This window comes from Mirounga leonina, unplaced genomic scaffold (assembly GCF_011800145.1).
Source record: "Mirounga leonina isolate KUSES-001 unplaced genomic scaffold, KU_Mleo_1.0 Mir_260, whole genome shotgun sequence".
Classification (NCBI taxonomy): Eukaryota; Metazoa; Chordata; class Mammalia; order Carnivora; family Phocidae; genus Mirounga; species Mirounga leonina.
In genome coordinates this window covers 4,209,754-4,232,609 of record NW_023270642.1, presented here as the reverse complement: position 1 = coordinate 4,232,609, position 22,856 = coordinate 4,209,754, and positions in this window count along the sequence as shown.

The following is a 22,856-nucleotide window of genomic DNA, read 5'->3' as shown; positions in this document are numbered from 1 at the left end:
AGGTGCCCCGACACTATATCATTCTTAAAGGGTCTATCCCACAAGAAGATCTAACAATTATAAGTATCTATGCCCCCAACATGGGAGCAGCCATCTACATAAGCCAAATGTTAACCAAAATAAAGAGTCATATTGATAATAATACATTAATTGTAGGAAACCTCAATACTCCACTCTCAGCAGTAGACAGATCATCTAAACAGAAAATCAACAAAGAAAGAAGACCTACTCCACTCTCAGCAATAGACAGATCATCTAAACAGAAAATGAACAAATAAACATCTAAGCAGAAAATCAACAAAGAAACAACAAAGAATTACACACTGGACCAGATGGACCTCATAGATATACACAGAACATTCCACCCTAAAACAATAGAATACTCATTCTTCTTAAACACACATGGAACTTTTTCCAGAATAGACCACATACTGGTCACAATTCAGGTCTCAACTGATACTAGAAGATTGAGATTATTCCCTGTATTTTCTAAGACCATAATGCTTTAAAACTGGAACTCAATCACAAGAAAAAATTTGGCAGAAATTCAAACACTTGGAAGCTAAAGACCACTCTGCTTAAGAATGTTTGTGTCAACCAGGAAATCAAAGAAGAACTTAAACAACTCATGGAATCCAGTGAGAATGAAAACACATCAGTTCAAAACCTATGGGATACTGCAAAGGCAGTCCTAAGCAGGAAATACATAGCCATCCAAGCCTCACTCAAAAAATTTTAAAAATTCCAAATTCACCAACTATCTTTACACCATAAAGAACTGGAGAAAAAACAACAAACGATGCATAAGCCACACATTAGACGAGAAATATTTAAGATTATAGCAGAGATCCATGAATTAGAAACCAGAAATACAGCAGAGCATATCAACAAAACTAGAAGCTGGTTTTTTGAAAGAATTAGTAAGATCAATAAACCACTGGCCAGACTTATCCAAAGAAAAGAGAAAGGACCCAAATTAATAAAATTATGACTGAAAGGGGAGAGATCATGACTAACACCAAGGAAATAGAAACAATTATTACAAATTATTATCAAGAACTATATGCAAATAAATTAAGTAACCTGGAAGAAATGGATGCCTTCCGGGAAACATATAAACTACCAAGACTGAAACAGGAGAAATAGACACATGAATAGACCAATAATCAGTAATGAGATTGAAGCAGTTATCAAAAACCTCCCAAAAAACAAGAGTCCAGAGCCTGATGGATTCCCTGGGGAATTCTACCAAACATTCAAAGAAGAAATAATACCTATTCTTCTGAAGCTGTTTCAAAAAATAGAAACAGAAGGAAAGCTTCCAGACTCATTCTATGAGGCCAGCATTACCTTGATCCCCAAACCAGGCAGAAAAGGAGAATTACAGACCAATATCCCTGATGAATATGGATGCCAAAATTCTCAACAAAATCCTAGCTAATAGGATCCAACAGTACATTAAAAGGATCATCCACCACGACCAAGTGGGATTTATCCCTGGGATGCAAGGGTGGTTCAACATTCGCAAATCAATCAATGTGATAGAACACATTAGTAAGAGGAGAGAGAAGAACCATATGATCCTCTCAATTGATGCAGAAAAAGCATTTGACAAAATATAGCATCCTTTCCTGATTAAAACTCTTCAGAGTGTAGGGATAGAGGGAACATTCCTCAACATCATAAAAACCACCTATGACAAGCCAACAACAAATATCATTCTCAATAGGGAAAAGCTGAGAGCCTTTCCCTTAAGATCAGGAACAAAACAGGGATGCCCACTCTCACCACTATTGTTCAACGTAGTACTAGAAGTCCTAGCAACAGCAATCAGACAACAAAAAGAAATAAAAGGTATTCAAATTGGCAAAGAAGAAGTCACACTCTCTTCGCAGATGACATGATACTTTATGTGGAAAAACCAAAGACTCCATCCCCAAATTACTAGAACTCATTCAGCAATTCAGTAATGCGGCAAGATACAAAATTAATGCACAGAAATTGCTTTCTTATACACTAACAATGCAACAGTAGAAGGAGAAATTAGAGAACAAATTCCATTTACAATAGCACTAAAAACCATAAGATACCTTGGAATAAACCTAACCAAAGAGGTAAATGATTTATACTCTAGGAACTACAGAACACTCATGAAAGAAATTGAAGAAGACACAAAAATATGGAAAGAAATTCCATGCTCATGGATCAGAAGAATAAACATTGTTAAAATGTCTATGCTGCCCAGAGCAATCTATACCTTCAATGCCATCCTGATCAAAATTCCAATGACATTTTTCAAAGTGCTGGAACAAACAATCCTAAAATTTGTATTAAATTAGTATGGAATAAGAAAAGATCCCAAATTGCCAAGGAAATGCTGAAAAAGAAAAACAAAGCTGGGGCATCAAGTTGTTTGATTTCAAGCTATATTATAAAGCCGTGATCACCAAGACAGCATGGTACTGGCACAAAAACAGACATATAGACCAATGGAACACAATAGAAAACCCAGATATGGACCCTCAACTCTATGGTCAAATAATCTTTGACAAAGCAGGAAAAAACATGCAATGGAAAAAAGACAGTCTCTTCAATAAATGGTCCTGGGAAAATTGGACAGCCACATGCAGAAGAATGAAACTGGACCATTCTCTAACACCTTTCACAAAGATAAACTCAAAGTGGATGAAAGACCTCAATGTGAGACAGGAATCCATCCTAGAGGAGAACAGATGGAGAACATAGGCAGTAACCTCTTTGACATTGGCCACAGCAACTTCTTTCAAGACACTTCCCAAAAGGTAAGGGAAACAAAAGTGAAAATGAACTCTTAGGACTTAATCAAGATAAAAAGCTACTGCACAGCAAAGGAAAGAGTCACAAAACAAAGAAGCAACCCACAGAATGGGAGAAGATATATGCAAATGACACTACAGACAAATGGTTGATATCCAAGATCTATAAAGAACTTCTCAAATGTAAGACTGAAAAAATAAAGAATCAAGTCAGTAAATGGGCAATAGACATGAACAGACACTTCTCCAAAGAAGACATGCAAATGGCTAACAGACACATGAAAAAATATTCCTCATCATTAGCCATCAGGGACATTCAGGTCAAAACCACATTGACATACCACGTTACACCAGTTAGAATGACAAAAATCGACAAGGCAAGACACAACAAATGTTGGAGAAGTTTGTGGAGAAAGGGGAACCCACTTATACTGTTGGTGGGAATGCAAGTTGGTACAGCCACTTTGGAAAACAGTGTTGAGGGACCTCAAAAAAATTAAAAATAAAGCTACACTATGACTCAGCAATTACACTACTGGTTATTTACACCAAAGACACAGTTGTAGTGAAAAGAAGGGACATATGCACCCCAATGTTCATAGCAGCAATGTCCACAATAGCCAAACCGTGGAAAGAGCTGAGATGACCTTCAACTGAAGGTCAACTGAAGCAGATGTGATTCACATATACAATGGAATATTACTCAGCTATCAGAAAGGATGAATACTCAACTGTCACATCAACATGGATGGGACTAGAGGAGATTATGCTAAGTGAAATAAGTCAAGCAGAGAAAGTCAATTATCATATGGTTTCACTTATTTGTGGAACATAAGGAATAGCATGGAGGACATCAGGAGAAAGAAGGGCAAATGAAGGGGGGAAGTCAGAGGAAGAGACAAACCATGACAGACTATGGACTCCGAGAAACAAACTGAGAGTTTTGGAGGGGATGGGAGGGGGGTATGTGTTAGCAGGGTGATGGGTATTAAGGAGGGACTGTATTGCATGGAGCTCTGGGTGTTATATGAAACAATGAATCATGGAACACTACATCAAAAACTAATGATGTACTGTGTGGTGACTAACATAACATAATAAAATAAAATAAAAAGAAAAGAAAAGAAACTGAAGTGCACCAAGGCTATTGTGGAAGGTAAAGCTTTACCCCATGAGGCCTGCTAAGTAATTACCTATGGCAAGAACTGAAAAAATCACAAATAGATTTAGTTACTAGAAGCCAGAATCCTCATTATTTAGCCATAATTTTGCATAGTGCATTATTTTCTCTTTGATGTTCCAGAGATTCTTTATTTATTGTATTTTATTTATTTATTTATTTATTTATTTATTTATTTTAAAATTTTATTATGTTAAGTTAATCACCATACATTACATCATTAGTTTTTGATGTAGTGTTCCATGAGTCATTGTTTGCATATAATACCCAGTGCTCCATTCAATAAGTGCCCTCTTTAATACCCATCACCAGGCTAACACATCCCCCCATTCCCCTCGCCTCTAGAACCCTCAGTTTGTTTCTCAGAGTCCATAGTCTCTCATGGTTCGTCTCCCCCTATGATTCCCCCCATTCATTTTTCTCATCTTACTATCTTTTTTTTTCCCCATATAATATATTATTTGTTTCAGAGGTACAGGTCTGTGATTCATCATTCTTACACAATTCATAGTGCTCGCCATAGCACATACCGTCTCCAATGTCTATCACCCAGCCACCCCATTCCCCCACCCCCCAAACCCTCAGTTTGTTTCCTGAGATTAAGAATTCCTCCTATCAGTTAGATCATATGATACATGTCTTTCTCTGATTGACTTATTTTACTTGGCATAATACCCTCTAGTTCTATCCACATCATTGCAAATGGCAAGATTTCATTTTTTTGTTTTTTTGTTTTTGATGGCTGCATAATATTCCATTGTGTATATATACCACATCTTCTTTCTTTATCCATTCATCTCTCGATGGACACCTTGGCTCTTTCCATAGTTTGGCTATTGTGCACACTGTTGCTATAAACATTGGGGTGCGCGTACCCCTTCGGATCCCTACATTTGTATCTTTGGGGTAAACACCCAGTAATGCAATTGCTGGGTTGTAGCGTAGCTCTATTTTCAACTTTTTAAGGAACCTCCATACTGTTTACCTGAGTGGTTGCACCAGGTTCCTTTCCTACCAACAGTGTAGGAGGGCTCCCCTTTCTCCACATCCTCGCCAACATCTGTCGTTTCGTGACTTGTTAATTTTACCATTCTGACTGGTGTGAGGTGGTATCTCATTGAGGTTTTGATTTGGATTTCCTGATGCTGAGGGATGTTGAGCACTTTTTCATGTGTCTGTTGGCCATTTGGTTGTCTTCTTTGGAAAAATATCAGTTCATTTCTTCTGCCCATTTCTTGATTGGATCATTTGTTCTTTTGGTGTTGAGTTTGATAAGTTCTTTATAGATTTTTGATACTAGCCTTTTATCTGATATGCCATTTGCAAATATCTTCTCCCATTCTGTCAATTGTCTTTTGGTTTTGTTGACTGTTTCCTTTGCTATGCAAAAGCTTTTTATCTTTTTTTTTTTTTTTTTAAGATTTTATTTATTTACTGGACACAGAGAGAGAGTTAGTAAGAGAAGGAACAGAAGCAGGGGGAGTGGGAGAGGGAGAAGCAGGCTTCCCGCTGAGCAGGGAGCCTGATGCAGGGCTCAATCCCAGGAACCTGGGGTCAGGACCTGAGCTGAAGGTAGATGCCTAATGAATGAGCCCCTCAGGCACCCCAAAAGCTTTTATCTTGATGAAGTCCCAATAGTTCATTTTTTGCCCTTGCTTCCCTTGTCTTTGGCAATGTTTCTAGGAAGAAGTTGCTGCGACTGAGGTTGAAGAGGTTGCTGCCTGTGTTCTCCTTTAGGATTTTGATGGACTCCTGTCTCACATTGAGGTCTTTCAACCATTTGGAGTCTATTTTTGTGTGTGCTGTAAGGAAATGGTGCAGTTTCATTCTTCTGCATGTAGCTGTCCAATTTTCCCAACACCATTTGTTGAAGAGACTTTTTGCCATTGGACATTCTTTCCTGCTTTATCAAAGAGTAGTTGACCAAAGAGTTGTGGGTCCATTTCTGGGCTCTCTATTCTGTTCCATTGATCTATGTGTCTGTTTTTGTGCCAGTACCATACTGTCTTGATGATGACAGCTTTGTAATACAGCTTGAAGTCCGGAATTGTGATGCCACCAGCTTTGCTTTTCTTTTTCAAATTCCTCTTGCTATTTGGGGTCTTTTCTGGTTCCATACAAATTTTAGGAGGATTTGTTCCATTTCTTTGAAAAAAGTGGATGGTATTTTGCTAGGGATTGCATTGAATGTGTATATTGTTCTAGGTAGCATTGACATCTTCACAATATTTATTCTTCCAATCCATGAGCATGGAAGTTTTTTTCCATTTCTTTGTGTCTTCCTCAATTTCTTTCATGAGTTTTTTATAGTTTTTTGAGTACAGATTCTTTGCCTCTTTGGTTAGATTTCTTCTTAGGAATCCTATGGTTTTGAGTGCAGTTGTATATGGGATCGACTCCTTAATTTGTCTTTCTTCTGTCTTGTTGTGGGTGTATAGGAATGCCACTGATTTCTGTGCATTGATTTTATATCCTACCACTTTACTGAATTCCTGTATGAGTTCTAACAGTTTTGGGGTAGAGTCTTTTGGGTTTTCCACATAAAGTATCATCATCTGCAGAGAGTGAGAGTTTGACTTCTTCTTTGCCGATTTGGATGCCTTTTATTTCTTTTTGTTGTCTGATGGCTGTGGCTAGGACTTCTAATACCATGTTGAATAGCAGTGGTGATAGTGGACATCCCTGCTGTGTTCCTGACCTTAGGGGGAAAGCTCTCAGTTTTTCCCCATTGAGAATGATATTCGCTGTGGGTTTTTCATAGATGGCTTTTATGATCTTGAGGTATGCACCCTCTATCCCTATACTCTGAAGAGTTTTGATCAAGAAAGGATGCTATACTTTGTCAAATGTTTTTCTGCATGTATTGAGAGGATCATATAGCTCTTGTTCTTTCTTTTGTTAATGTATTGTATCACGTTGATTGCTTTGTGGGTGTTGAACCCACCTTGCAGCCCAGGGATAAATCCCACTTGGTCATGTTGAATCATCCTTTTAATGTACTGTTGGATCCTATTGGCTAGGATTTTGGTGAGAATTTTTGCATCCATGTTCATCAGGCATATTGGTCTGTAATTCTCTTTCTTGATGGGGCCTTTGTCTGGTTTTGGGATCAAGGTAATGGTGGCCTCATAAAACGAGTTTGGAAGTTTTCCTTCCATTTCTATTTTTTTGGAACAGTTTCAGAAGAATAGGTATTAATTCTTCTTGAAATGTTTGGTAGAATTCCCCTGGGAAGCCATCTGGCCCTGGGCTTTTGTCTCTTGGCAGAGTTTTGATTATTGCTTCATTTTCCTTAGTGATTATAGGTCTGTTCAGGTTTTCTATTTCTTCCTGGTTCAGTTTTGGTAGTTGAGACATCTCTAGGAATGCATCCATTTCTTCCAGGTTATCTAATTTGCTGCTATAGAGTTGCTCATAATATGTTCTTATAATTGTTTGCATTTCTTTGGTGTTGGTTGTGATCTCTCGTCTTTCATGCATGATTTTATTTATTTGGGTCCTTTCTCTTTTCTTTATGATATGTCTGGCCAATGGTTTATCAATCTTATTAATTCTTTCAAGGAACAAGCTCCTAGTTTCGTTGATCTGTTCTACTGTTCTTTTGGTTTCTAGTTCATTGATTTCTGCTCTGATCTTTATTATTTCTCTTCTCCTGCTGGGTTTACACTTTATTTGATATTCTTTCTCCAGGTCCTTTAGGTGTAGGGTTAGGTTGTGTATTTGAGACCTTTCTTGTTTCTTGAGAAAGGCTTGTATTTTTATATACTTTCCTCTTAGGACTGCCTTTTCCTCATCCCAAAGATTTTGAACAGTTGTGTTTTCAGTTTCATTGGTTTCCATGAATTTTTTTAATTATTCTTTAATTTCCTGGTTGACCCATTCATTCTTCAGTAGGATGCTCTTTAGCTTCCATGTATTTGAGTTCTTTCTGACTTTCCTCTTGTGATTGAGTTCTAGTTTCAAAGCATTGTGGTCCGAAAATACACAGGGAATGATCCCACCTTTTTGGTACCAGTTGAGACCTGATTTGTGGCCTAGGATGTGATCTGGAGAACGTTCCATGGGCACTCAAGAAGAATGTGTATTTTGTTGCTTTGGGATGGAATGTTCTGAATATATCTGTGAAGTCCATTTGTTCCAGTGTGTCATTTAAAGTCTTTATTTCCTTGACGATCTTTTGCTTAGATGATCTGCCATTTCAGTGAGGGTGGTGTTAAAGTCCCCCACGATTATTGTATTGTTGTCAATGTGTTTCTTTGCTTTTGTTATTAATTGGCTTATATAATTGGCTGCTCCCCCTCAGGGGCATAGATATTTACAATTGTTAGATCTTGTTGAATAGACTCTTTAAGTATGATAGAGTGTCCTTCCTCATCTCTTATGGTTTAAAATCTAATTTGTCTGAAATAAGGATTGCCACCCTAGCTTTCTTTTGGTGTCCATTAGCATGGTAAATGGTTTTCCACCCCCTCACTTTCAATCTGCGGGTGTCTTTGGGTCTAAAATGTGTCTTTTGCAGACAGTATATCGATGGGTCTTGTTCTTTTATCCAATCTGATACCCTATGTCTTTTGATTGGGGCATTTAGCCCATTTACATTCAGGGTAACTATTGAAAGATATGAATTTAGTGTCATTGTGTTGCCTGTAAGGTAACTGTTACTGTATATTGTCTGTGTTCCTTTCTGGTCCATGTTACTTTTAAGCTCTCTCTTTGCTTAGAGGACCCCTTTCCATATTTCTTGTAGGGCTGGCTCCGTGTTTGCAAATCCCTTTAGTTTTTGTTTGTCCTGGAAACTTTTTATCTCTCCTTCCATTTTCAGTGACAGTCTAGCTGGATATAGTATTCTTTGCTGCATATTTTTCTCATTTAGTGCTCTGAAGATATCATGCTAGTCCTTTCTGCATGCCAGGTCTCTGTGTATAGGTCCGTTGCCAATCTAATGTTTCTACCATTGTAGGTTACAGACCTCTTGTCCTGAGCTGCTTTTAGGATTTTCTTTGTGTCTCGGACTCATAAATTTTACTATTAGATGTTGGGGTATTGACCTATCTTTATTGACAAAGGGTGTTCCCTGTGCCTCCTGGATTTTGATGCCTGTTTCCTTCCCCTAATTAGGGAAGTTCTCTGCTATAATTTGCTCCAATATGCCTTCTGCCCCCCCTTCTTCTGGGATCCCAATTATTCTAATATTGTTTCATCTTATGGTATCACTTATTTCTCGAATTCTGCCCTTCTGATTCAGTACTTGTTTATCTCCCTTTTTCTCAGCTTCTTTATTCTCCATCATTTGGTCTTCTATATCAGTAATTCCCTGTTCTGCCTCATTTATCTTAGCAGTTAGAGCTCCATTTTTTATTGCACCTCATTAATAGCCTTTTTGATTTTGACTTGGTTAGATTTTAGTTTTTTTTATTTCTCCAGAAAGGGTTTCTCTAGTGTTTTCCATGCTTTTTTCAAGCCCAGCTAGTATCTTTATTATCATCATTCTAAACTCTAGTTCTGACATCTTACTAATGTCCATATTGATTAGGTCCCTGGCAGTTGGTACTGCCTCTTGTTCTTTTGTTGAGGTGATTTTTTCCCATCTTGTCATTTTGTCTAGAGGAGAATAGATGAATGAGAGAACAAAATGCTAACAGGGTAGAAACGACCCCAGAAAAATATACACTAAACAAATCAGAAGAGACCTGAAACCAGGCAAAAAGAAAGGGAAAGAAAGAAAAAATAAAAAAGAAAAGAAAAATGAGAAAGGAAAAGAAAAAAAGAAAAAGAAAAAAAGTTAATATGATCAGGCTGGTGAATAGATCAGTGCCACACACTAGATTTTGGGCGTATTTTGGTGTGTCAGACAAATCTGCCTGCCAAAATTTTAAAGAAAGAAAAAGTTGTATATGTATCTAAATAAGGTTAAATATGATAAAGGGATGGAATATGACTGTAAAGATGAAAATTTTAAAAGATTTTATAAAAGGAATTGATAAGATAAGTTGGTTGAGAAAAGAAGGAAGAGAAATTTTAAAAATGGAGAGAATTTGATCAGGCAGAAGACTAGATCAAAGCCATACACTAGAGATTTAGGGTATATTTTGGTGTTAGAAGAAACTGTATCCCAAAATTTTAATGAGAGAACAACTTATATATATATATATATACCAAAAATAAGGTTAATTACAATGAAGGGATAGAATGTGACTCTAGAACTGAAAAATAAAAAAGATTTTTAAAAAAGGGATTGATAAGATGTCGGTTGAAAAAGGGAAAATTAAAAATTAAAAAAAACAGAAAAGGAAAAAAGAAGAAAAAGAAAAATTTAACTTTGAAAGACTAAAGAATCAGGGGAAAAAAAGCCATGAATTCTATGTGCTGTATTCCCCTAGCGCTGGAGTTCTGCCATTCTCATTGATCAGTAAACTTGGTCTTGGCTCGCTGTTCTTGTGCATCCTTTGGGGGAGGGGCCTTTTGCAGTGGTTCTCAAATGTCTTTGCCTGAGGTGGAATTGTACCGCCCTTGCCGGAGGTCAGGCTACGTAACTCCTCAAGTTTGCTCTCGGGAGCTTTTGTTCCCTGCAAGCTTTCCCTACAGCTTTGGAGGACAAGAGTGAAAATGGCAGCCTCCCAATCTCTGCCCCAGAGGAGCCGAGAACTCAGGGCCCACTCCTCAGTGAACTCCCAGAGAAAAGCAGTCAATCACTCCTGTCTCCCTGGTCTCCGGCCAGACTCCCTGCTCACCCAGCCTTTGACCGAGCATTTCTATCTCTGGCACCTGACCCAGTTTGGAGTCTCCAAATCCAGCTCCTGCACCACTCCTCTTGGGAGAGGAAGGGGAGTCTCCCCAGATCTGCCACTTGTTGGGTCCCTGCTGGAAAAGCAGTGGCCCAACTGTGCCACAGATCACAGTTTATGGCAACCTCGAGCTGAGAGCCCACTCCTCAGCTCCGTCTCTGCAGCCGGCTTCCCTGCTCCAATACCTTGGAGCTCTGCTGTACTCAGGCTCCCTGGTCTTTCTGTGACCCTGAGGGACCTGAGACCACACTGTCCCAGCAAGTGTTCCACTCCCCACTTAGCCACTGGAGTGACATCCCTCAGTGGAGCAGACTTCTAAAAGTTCCAATTTTGTGCTCCGCTGCTCTATCACTTGCTGGTAGCTGGCTGATGGAGGTGCCCTCCCCCTGCTGTCTATCTTCCCATATATTACCTCGGATTCACTTCTCCACATGCCCTACCTTACAGAAAGTGGTCACTTTTCTGTTCAGAGAGTTGTTGCTATTCTTTTCTTTGATCTTCTATTGAGTTCGTAGGTGTTCAGAATGGTTTGTTACCTATCTAGCTGAATTCCTGGGACCAAGCAAAATTTAGGTCTCCTACTCCTCTGCCATCTTGCTCCCAGATCTGTTTATTGTATTTTAGAGAACTTCCTTCAATGATCTTATTTTGGGTAGGTTTTCTACTGACGAATTGTCATAGTATTTCTTCATCTGAAAATGCCTTCATTTCCCCTTCATTCCTAGATTATCTGTATTGGTAATGAATTCCAGGATAACAGATCTTTCCTTTAGCCCTTGGAAAATATGCTAGTTTCTTCTATCCTCCAGGTTTCTGATTTTTAAAAAATCTCCCATTACTCAAAATACTTTTTCTCATAGGTAAGGTGGAATTCCTCTTTCACTGTTTTCAAGATTTTTCCCATGTCTTTAATGCTTAAAAGTTTAATTATGACGTGTCTAGATATAGATTTCTTTGGGCTTGCCTTGTTTGGTGCTACTTAGCTTCTTCAACCTATAAGTTTATGTCTCTAGCCAATTTGGGGGAGTTTTCAGCTTTTATTCTTTTAAGTATGTTCTTTTAAGTACATTAAGACCCTCCTTTCCCTTTTTTTGGAACCTCAGTAATATGAATTTTAGATCTTTTCTTATAGTCTCACAGATTCCTTAGCCTCTGTGTATTTTTTAAATAAAATTTAATTCTCTTTCCATTGTTTACATAGGCTAACATAGCTTTCTCTCTCCTAGTTCACTGATTCTTTCCTCTATTCCCTTCATTCTGCCACTCCATTCACTGAACTTTTAAGCAATTGTATTTTTCAATTCTAAAATTTTGATTTGGTTCCTCTTATATCTTATTCTTTGATGAAGCTTTCTGATTATTCATTTCTTTAAAATGTGCTTGTATTTGCTTATTGAAGTATTTCTATTATGACTGCTTTAAAATCTTTATCAGGTGGTTTCATCATGTCTGTATTATTGATGTTGACATCTGTTGACTCTCCTTTTTTGTTCATTTTGACATCTTCCCAATTCTTGTATGATGAGTGATTTCATATTGAAGACTGGACATTTTGTCTTATGAGACTCTGTATTTTATTTAAACTTCCTGTTTTAATTGGATTTTTCTGACACCAGTTTTTCAGGAGTAGAGGGAAGCACCATTTCATTACTTCCAGGTAGAGCTAGAAGTCCAGGTTCATCACTTAGACATCATCACACTGGGGTGGCGGGAGTGGGGGGAGTCCTTCCTACATTACCTTGTAGGCAATTGTGAGAGTTCTAGATTCCCATATAGTCCTCACTCACACAATAGAGGGGTTGGCTTCAGTACTACTGGGTAATGGTAAATGTCCTGATTCTCCTGTGGTCCACTGCATACACCAATATATCACAGAGGGTAAGGAATGCCTTGTTACTGCTCAGTGAGGTAGAAGTTTAGGCTTCCTATGTGGCCTCCATGAACATCATGAGGTAGGAGGGCTTGTTACCAACAGGTGGGGAAGAACGTCATGGCTCACTACTTGGTCTTTTCTGATATTACCAAGGCAAGGATGTTGGATCACCTCATCACAACTCAGTAACGTTGGAAGTCTAGACTCTCCACTTGGCTTTTGTTGGTGTGGTTAGGGTTGGGATGTGTTTTTTGTTTGTTTGTTTTTATTGTGTTTGTGCAGAATAGAGGGTATTACCTGAAAGTTTCCTGTCATAATATGTTGTCCCTTTTGTGGTCCTCTGGCTAGGAGCAGGCTTCCATTGGAGCTTCAGTCATTGTGCTTCTTGGCATTTCCAGATTACTAGCTTCTTCATGTCCAAGTCTTGGTTATATGAAGAAAAAAGCAAACCCAAGAATTCGCCATCACGTCATTCTCTGTGTCCTGAGTTCCCTAGCTGATCAGCCTTCTTTTCTTCACTTCTAGAGTCTTCTTACATTTGTTTTATATGCAATTTCCAGAGTTGTTAGATATATTTAGCAGGAGTAATATGGAAAATATGTCTACTGCATCTTCACAGAAGCTGAAGTCCTGTTTTTGTTTGTTGGCTCCTTTTTTGGTTTTGTTTCATTTTTTTGGTTTGTTTTAGGTGAGACAGGATGGCTGAAATAGAAAGAATTCCTTTCCCTCAAAAAAAAAAAAAAAAAAAAAAAGCTCTAGCAAGGTGCTTTCCTTTAGAAGGTAAGCCTTTGTTATGGAGAAGTCTCTGGTGCATTTCACAAGGATTACTCTTTCCTCCCCCTTCCAGAGTCAAGAGGGAATATTTCCTGGCTCCTCATGAGAACCTGATGAGGAGCTTTGGAGTAAATATGGGGGTTCAGTTAAAACTGTAGCTTCAGGAGTTTTCTACTCTCCCACTAGTCCACACAATCTCCAACAATTTTTAAAAATGACCTTTCAAGTAGTCATACCAGTTTATGGCTCCAATGGCTTCTGCTCCAGGTAAATAGATCTCAGCTTTGACTTTTGGGTTGCTCCTATCTCTTCAAATTTCAAGGTGGCGGAGTGTCCTGTGGCCTCTTTTCTGATGGATCCAAGAAAAGTTGTTGATATTCAGTTTGTTCAACTTTTTTTTTTCTTGTTATGTAGATGAGAGAGAAACTTCCACACTCTTTACAAATTGAAGTTAAGACTGGAAGTTCCCTGGATTTTCCTTCCCCTTCTTTTTATCTTATGCCACCTCCCTTCATATTTTTTAAAATGTAGCAAAAGATATTTTGAGCTATTAATTGAAGCACTCCTTCCAGTAGTGGCTTGTCTCCCACGACTTTATTCTCTAAGACTTTTCAAATTTCTAATCCAGGGAAGTAATAACAAAAGAAAGGGGAAAAGAAATTAAAACGTCTCAACTCTTAATTTATAATAGCTGTGGAGACACTAACAGCAAAATCTTTGGGAGAGTATGGCAGGTCTTCCAACTTCCCTGTAATCTCTGTAACAGCCTCCTCCTCTATTGAGTCCTTAGTTTGAGGTGGCAACATACAGGAATGAGGGGGAAAGAGTGACAACTACTAGTGATTTAGGAAAGATGTTAGGGTTTGAAGCCCATGACCAAGAAAGAACTCTTGGTGCAAAAAAGTGATTTTATTAAAGCACGGGGACAGGACCTGTGGGCAGAAAGAGCTGCACCGGCATCATGAGGCCCATTAATATACTTTGAAGTTGGGAGTGGGTGAGGGATAGTGTAAGTCTCTAAGGAATTTTGGAAGCAAGGTTTCCAGGACCTTGAGGGGGCTAGCTATTGTTGGAAAAAGGTCATTTATTACCATATAATAAAACCTTAGTCATGAGACCCTTCAGATGTATATCAGTGGGCCATATGCTTGGGGGATGATTATCAATGCATATCTTGGGGGTTTAGAGATAAAGGAAGCTTCCAAAGGAATTTTTATGTGTTAAAATAGACTTACAAGATTAGGTTGGGGGGGTGGGCTAGGATTGTCTTTTGTCCTTACCAAAGTATTAATATGGAGGCAGTTGAGTCCCTAGAGGAATGTCACTCTGCCTGTTTCAAGGACTTATGTGGGCTGTAAGAAGTAAGGAATTTTAATATTTTTTCTTCTGCCTTTGTTTCCCACATCACTAGTAGTTTCCTGAGCTTGAGTCATGTTCTCTTTCCCAAAGTTGAATCACATTGAGTGTGTGTGTGTGTGTGTGTGTGTGTGTGTGTGTGTGTGTAGGGGTATTGGGAGGGTATGTAGTGAAACAACAGAAACATCAAGACTATCTTCACAGGCATGAAGTAGCACAGGGTCTGCTCTCAGAAGGACTCCACACTTATTTTAATGATTTGTTGTTGTCTTGAAATTTCTAATAATTTTTAAAAACAAGACTTTGAATTTTCATTTTGTGCTGGGCCTCTATAAATTATACAGCTGCTCCTAGAAAATATAAGAGCCAAGGAATCTGATTCCTGGAAGGGCTCTGGATGGAAGCAAATTTCATAGAATTTCAAGAAGCCCAAAGCATATTGAGAGTGCTAGTGCAGAGATGACTGCAGGGAGTGTCAGGCAGAAACGCCTGGGAAAGTGACAGTTCTATGCATCTAACACTGAATGGGGAACAGCCAGATTATGAGGTATAGTAAAAAAGAGTGTAGGTGTTACTGAGCAGAATGGGGATGAGAAGGAGGGAGGAGGAAGAGAGAGAGAGATGCTCACTTCTCTAATGCCCTGGTACTATGTTAGTCCTTGGAAATTAGATCCAGCATAGAGAATGAGGGGATATATACTATAAGTAGGCAGAGATTACCTAAAATTGATTGAAATTAACTTTCCACTATCTTGCAGAATTGGGATATCAAATCAAACTCAGTGCTATGGACTGAATATTTGTGTCCCTCCAATGTTCATATATTGATGTCTTATCCCCCAGTGTGATGATACTTGGAGAGAGGGCCTTTGGGAAGTGATTAGATTATACAAGGTAATAATAGTAGGGCCTTGGCCTGATGGGATCAGTGTGTTTATAAAGAGACACCAGAGAATCTGCTCTCTGTCTCCTCTGTGTGAAGACACAGTGAAAAGGCCACTATTTATGAGCCATAAAGACAGTTTTCACCAAAGCCTCCCAGCTTCCAAACTGAGACATAAATTTCTGTCATTTAAGCCACTTGGTTTATCATATTATGTTATGGCAGCCCAAGCTGACTAAGTCACTCAGAGAAAAATAAAATTATACTTAATGCCCATTTTAATTTAAAGCCATGTTTGTGCCCATTATAAACTCTACATTTCAGCCCAGTAAAGGGTTTGACATATCCCAAAGGTGATAGTCTTTTCTTCACTTCTGTATCAAATTGCTAGGAGACTAGAACTGTTTCATAAGAGATTAAACTGGGTGATATGAATTATCTTGCTAAAAAGTTTTAAGTCTCTGTTTATTTATGGAAGTAATCCTTTACCCTGTGTTTCATCAATCACTGTTTCTAAAACTCTAACCATTTGGATGGCAATTTAGATTACTACTGCTTTTTAAAATACATTGTTATTTTATAATATCACCAAAATGTGTCTTGGTGAATTTCAGTACAAAATCATTGTCTAGGTTTTGTAACTAAGCCTGTTAAAACTAGGAAACTTGCTAAACCCAGAAAGACAGCCTAGGGCTAAAGACACTTGTTGGGTCATTGATCAATAGTGACAGCAAATAGTGACCTCACGCCAACAGAATGTAAACTTCCAAACTCATTGATAGCATTCCTGACTTGGGGTTAGAATTTATGTTCTCTCTCTATAAACTATTTGACTTATGTGATGAATGATGGCTAAGGTAATAGCAGCATAGCTCTGATGAAAATGCAAGTTGGGTTTAAGTTATTTTAAGTCCTTTTTTTTTTTTTTGAAGGTCAGTATAAATGTCTTGATTTACTATAAAAGTTGTTAGAATTGCCTTGTCTTATTTTAGGAAGGAAAATTCATTTTACCAGTCATTTAATGAAAATAATTTTTAGCTTCCAATTTTGTTTTTCTTTTTAATTTGACAAAATGTAGATTTTAACCAGTTATAGTGTCCTTTACTATTTAAAGAAAAGTCTACATGTGAGATATGATGAAAAGTATGTTCTCAGTTAAGGTATTCTAGGATCTTCAAAGAGAGTATTCTATTCTTTCAGGAATAGTTGAGTCTTACTAATTTAAAAAAATGTGTTTAGCTACTATTCATGAAAAAAGGCTTAAGAAGATTATTTTTTAGGGGCTCCTGGGTGGCTCAGTCTGTTAAGTGGCTGCCTTCAGCTCAGGTCATGATTGCAAGGTCCTGGGATTGAGCCCCACATCAGGCTCCCTGCTCCCTCTGCTTGCCACTCTGCCTGTTTGTGTTCTCTTTCTTTCTGTCAAATAAATAAATAAAATCTTTTAAAAAAAGATTATTTTTTAGAACACTTTTACTTGTTATGCTATATATATAGTCCAAATATATATATATATATTTGTATATAGTGTCAAAATTTTCAGATTGGTGAATCTTCCAAAATGTTCCAAGTTACCATTTCAAAAGAATATATTTTCTTATCTCAAAATAGTCTTTTTTTATTTATTCATTTTGAATTCTTCTAACAGCATGTGAGTTCTTACATCTAATTACATAATATGCCCATAGATCCTATTATATGATATGTTATAGTAAAAATGGGTAAATAAAATGAGATTCATAAAATTATTAAAGGAATAAAAATAATTGTATGTATGTACTTTCACAAAATTATGTGCACTCCTTATTGAGCAACTGGTAATAATGTGCAATGCATTTTCCTAATCCTATAATGTAAATAACACCTCTGCAAGGCTGGAGGTTATATAAGCCTATGCTGTAGAATCCTTGTTAGACCCTCTGTTTCCTTATAGATGAGGAAACTGAGGTTAAAATGTTAGCCTTCAAAAAGCAAAAGCATAGTAAGGGGTATATCCATTCAAATAGAGGCCATGAGAAAGTCAGAAAGGAATAAATATAAGCTTAAATACTAGATGATATAGGAGATCAGAAAACAGACATTATGATTAAAGTGACTGTCAAAGTCTTGATGCAGGAGGTAGAATTTAGACTCTTCACCAAAGATAGGATGTGCCTGGCAAGATGGAGAGAAGGGAAAATGCTAGCATAAAAGTTAGAAAATTATTTAAGATTTTCAGATGCTGTTATAAGATTTAAAACAAAACAAAAGACACAAGGAATGATGATTCAGTTTAGATATTGGATTAATTTAGAAACAGTAGTGTGTTATGTGTTTATTGAGTATGGTTGAAAAATATAGGCTTTAGTTACCTTTAGGCTTTAGCTGCCCATGTTAATTCAAGGTAATTGCTTTAAAAAATGTCCCAAGAAGGTATATTATAAAATGGTTGATTTGGCTTAAACATGTTTAGCCAATATAGCCAAAGGAAAAATGATTTTTTTTTTCATAATGAGAGTCTTAATAAAGAGACTTCATCCCTTTGTCTCAAACTTTATGATTGGCAGTGAAGTAAAGGACTAACTCATTTCTTGGAAATATGGGAGAGTTCTTGCATTACATAATCAATAAACCTAAAGAATGATATTATAGATAGCTAAACCAAAATCCAAAAAGCTCAAGTGATTTGCCAAATTTATATAGGAAGTAGGGAATAGACTGAATTTGACTGAGTCTACTATTCTTTTGATCACAGCATAATGTTTTCTCTTTGATGGAACAAATGTTACTACTCACTGTTTGTACAAAATGTTTCACAATTCTAGAAGCTCAGCCACATACTTCATTTGTTTCCTCCAACCTGTGACATTTGGATAAATAAAAAAATCATGATATACAACAATTAAGAAACCACTTTCCATGGCCACTCTTCCCATTCTGTTTACATCCTGATGTTAATAGCCAAGAAGGTGCCAAGGAAAACTCTTCTCATCACTATTGTTTATTTCTTGGCTTCAATATTTGTAAAAACAAATCTAAATTGAATCTTATTTCCTGTTTTACTTCCATGCTGTGTAGTGAAAACTGTTCTTGCATGGGTCAGCACAGATGCTTAGTTGGTAATCTGTATCAATGGTGTCATCTTTCAAACTAAACAGAACAATATATATTTGGCTGGGATTTTTCAAGAGCTGTCTTAACTTTCTCTCACCTATCACACACACACACACACACACACACACACCCCTCTCAATTCTCAGTGGCACTTGGTGAGCAGGAAGGTTAACCTTCATTAAGCTTTATCAGAAGAAGAGCATGCTTGGCTGTAACAAGTCTTCCTGATCTGGTTTAATTCCTCAGAAATCACATACTGGCCAACTATGAATGCTTTGCATCAGTAGCAGGAAGAAGGGCTTTTTGGTGCTATAATTAAGAGACTATTTATACCACACATACAATTATGTGCTCTCTATTACTAGTTCTTAAAGGTGCTAGGTTGAAGCAGCACCTAAATAAGAGGCATGATTTTGCTGCAATACCATGCAACTGCTGAGGATAGCAAAGTTTATCATTCTATTAATCCCACAATTAACCCTCATTACATGGCTTTCTCAGTGCAGGTGCACCCTCAGAATGTGTTCAATTTATTAATGGCCAATCCCATTATATAGCAGACATAGCTGAAGAAGACATGCCTACCACATATGCTCTGGTTTAGAGAAAAGGTGGTTGCCTAAGTCAATTGAGCACAGTGTCTTCAGCAACAGAAGATAAACAAGAGAGGTGCAACATATGCAATCAATGATATTTCTAGCTTTGCTGCTTTCCATAGTAATGTACTGATTCTCACAGCTGCAGCCACTTAACCACTATACCCTAGAATGCCAAGTCAGAACCTACTCTACTCCACCCCAAAAATCACAACCCTAGGCAGGAAGAACATAAGATGTCCTAGGTGAATTAGGTTAGCAATATAGCTGGTTTTATACTGAAATTTTACCTCCTTTTGCCAAATGCCTTCAAATACTGTCTTCACTGTCCTGTCAGCTCTCCAAATCATAAATCTTATATGAGAATATTTTCCTTGTTTTTAGGATTACGCTTAGTGGTGGTGTTGGTATTATAACAGCTGAGCATAGTACATTTCTTATTCCATTTGATTTTTGCCATTGTTGTTTGTTGTTGGAGAAATAGACGTATGTTGACTCAACCTAAGGCATGCTATAAGAACAAAGTTTCTTAATTTGATTGTCAAATGTGTAAGTAAGATTTAGTGCATCTCACAGTTTGGCATTTAAAAATTATTTTATTTTTTGTTCTTAAGAGAAAATTATCCCTTCAACCCTATTTTCTTGCTATGTTGGATTTGTCTCTCTTACATGTGGAGAATGAGGCACATTCCTAACTGTACCACATCCACAGCCATCACTGAAGAAAGCCAATTGAGGTTGACAGGTTGTGACATTGGATCTCTTGACTTGCTGAGAAATGAGCCCGGTGAGCTTGAGAGTAGATATTCCCCAGCAAGACAAGTCACATTTGGTAGCCAGTGAGTCAGATTTTGGTTAACCAATATTCATTTTACTTCCACCAACTTTGCTGGAATAAATTCATGAGTCAGGGCAAAGTGTTCCTTCTTTATTTGTCTTAGACTTGCTGGCCTTAGTCAATGAAAAACAGCCATTTTCACACTGTTGGCTTTGACAGCCAGCGGAGTTTAATGCCCATGATTACTGCAAAGTGGTAAGTTGAACTATGTGATTCACATCTCCCAGGTCATTCCCCAAATATATGTATGTATATGTATATGTATATGTATATACATATGTATATGTATAAGTATATGTATATGTATATATAGTAGAGATGTACTAAAAATCATACTGCATTGGAAGCCAGAAAATCTAGCTCTACTACTTACACAATTGTGACCTTTCCCAAATCTACTTAACCTTTCTAGACTTCACTTTTCTCATCTGCTGAAGGAATTGGATCAGATCCATTCTTAGAAGAAAGAAAGGTAGATAAATAGATTGATCAAGGGATGCCTGGGTGGCTCAGTTGGTTAGGCGACTGCCTTTGGCTCGGGTCACGATCCTGGAGTCCCGAGATTGAGTCCCGCATTGGGCTCCCTGCTCAGCAGAGAGTCTGCTTCTCCCTCTGACCCACCCCCTCTCATGCTTTCTCTCTCTATCTCATTCTCTCTCTCAGATAAATAAATGAAATCTTAAAAAAAAAGATTTAAAAAATAGATTGATCAATCACAACGAACATGACAATGTAAATCATGAAAAAAACAGAAATGGACTGTGTTTTTATAGGGTCCCAAATCTAAACAAACTGAAAATACATACATGATAGATGATTATTTATTGTGTTATCATCAGGTGCTATGAGAAAGGATAACAGAGTGAGGTCTCTCTAAGGAGGTGATGGCTTACCAGAAATATGACGGGGACAAAAGTTAGGCACAAAAGTATAGAAGATGAGGGGTAGGGCCGGAGGAGCATATATATTGGTCAGTTTGAAGAAACAAAAGGATAGCAATGCAAAAAAAAAAGAGAGAGATGAGGATGAATTCCTGCAAAGCTAATGATCCAGGTTAAAATGTTTGAAATATAAGCACAGTGTGATGCAGTGGAAGAGTTTGTGGTAGGGGAGTGTGAAGATCCCTAAGTCACTTTTTTTGCTGTTCTTCTTCAAGATTGCTTTGTCTATTTGGGGTTCCTTTTATCCTCACTATTGACAAAATGAATATCACTCTACAATTTTGACAACTCTCTGATTTATCTGTCTCTATAAGTTTTTATTGATCTTTAGGCTAAATGTTTACACTAACTCATCTCTTTCCACTAATTAACGTCTATTTTTGAGTTAGTACCATACTGTAATGATAACTACAGCTTTGTAATATAACTTGAAGTCCAGAACTGTTGTATGCCTCCAGTTTTGCTGTAACGTCACTTCTCTCAGAGCTGGTTGAGAGCATTCTAATCCACTTCCAAAAATAAGAATATTACCATTTATAATTACCCCCACAACTACCACTCTGGCCCAATCCACCACCATCTCCTGTCTGGATTGTGCAATTTATGTCTTAACATTTGCCTTTGCCCTCTTGTCTGTACTGAGTATAGCAACAGAATCACTTCTGTTCTGTTAAAACAAGAGATAGATCATGTTATTCCTCTGTTGAAAACAAAAACAAAAAACCAAAAAAGTCCAACAGGACAAATGAATTGTGATATATTCAGATAATGGAATACTATTCAGTGCTAAAAAGAAATGATTGATAGACATGAAGGAAACTGTAATGCATATTACTAAGTGAAAAAGGCCAACCTGAAAAGGCTGCATACTGTATGATTCCAGTATATGATATTCCAGAAAAGACAAAACTATAGAAACAGTGAAAAGATCAGTGATGGCCAGGGGCTAGAGGGAAAGATGAGATGAATAGTTGAAACCCAGAGGATTTTTAAAGGAGTAAAACTATTCTGTATGATACCTTAATAGTAGATATATGTTACTATAAATTTGTTCAAATTCATATAATGTATAACATCAACAGTGAAACCTAATATAAACAATGAACTATGGGTGATGTTGTGTCAGTATAGGTTCATCAATTACAACAAATGTACCACTCTGGTGGAGGAAGTTGATAATGGAGGAGGCTGTGTGTATGTGATGTGGGGTAGGGGGTGTATAGGATATCTCTAACTATTTCTCAATTTTACCATGAACTTAAGACTGCTGTAAAAAAATAGTCTATTAAAAAAATTCTGAAAAATGATAGTGGTGATGGTTGCCAAACATGGGAAATTTACTAAATGCCACCTAGCTGTACATTTTAATATTGATAAAATGCTAAATTTTATGTGTATTTTACCACTATAAGAAAAATCACGTGGGGGAGAAACAACCAGAAACCTTCCAGTGGTATTAAGTAGGGGGAAAAAAAACAAAAACAAACCTACACTCCCCTGTGTGTTTCTCTTCTTTACTTTCAAATTATTACCACACTCAAACAATGGCTTTCAATGAAAAACTGGACTTTGTAGATATATTCAGAACACTTAATACTAAAGCAGCAGAATACAAATTCTTTTCTAATGCACATGGAACATTGTCCAGAATAGATCACATACTGGGTCACAAATCAAACCTCAACAAGTATAAAAAGATTGAGATCATAGCATGCATGTTTTTAGACCACAACACTATAAAACTT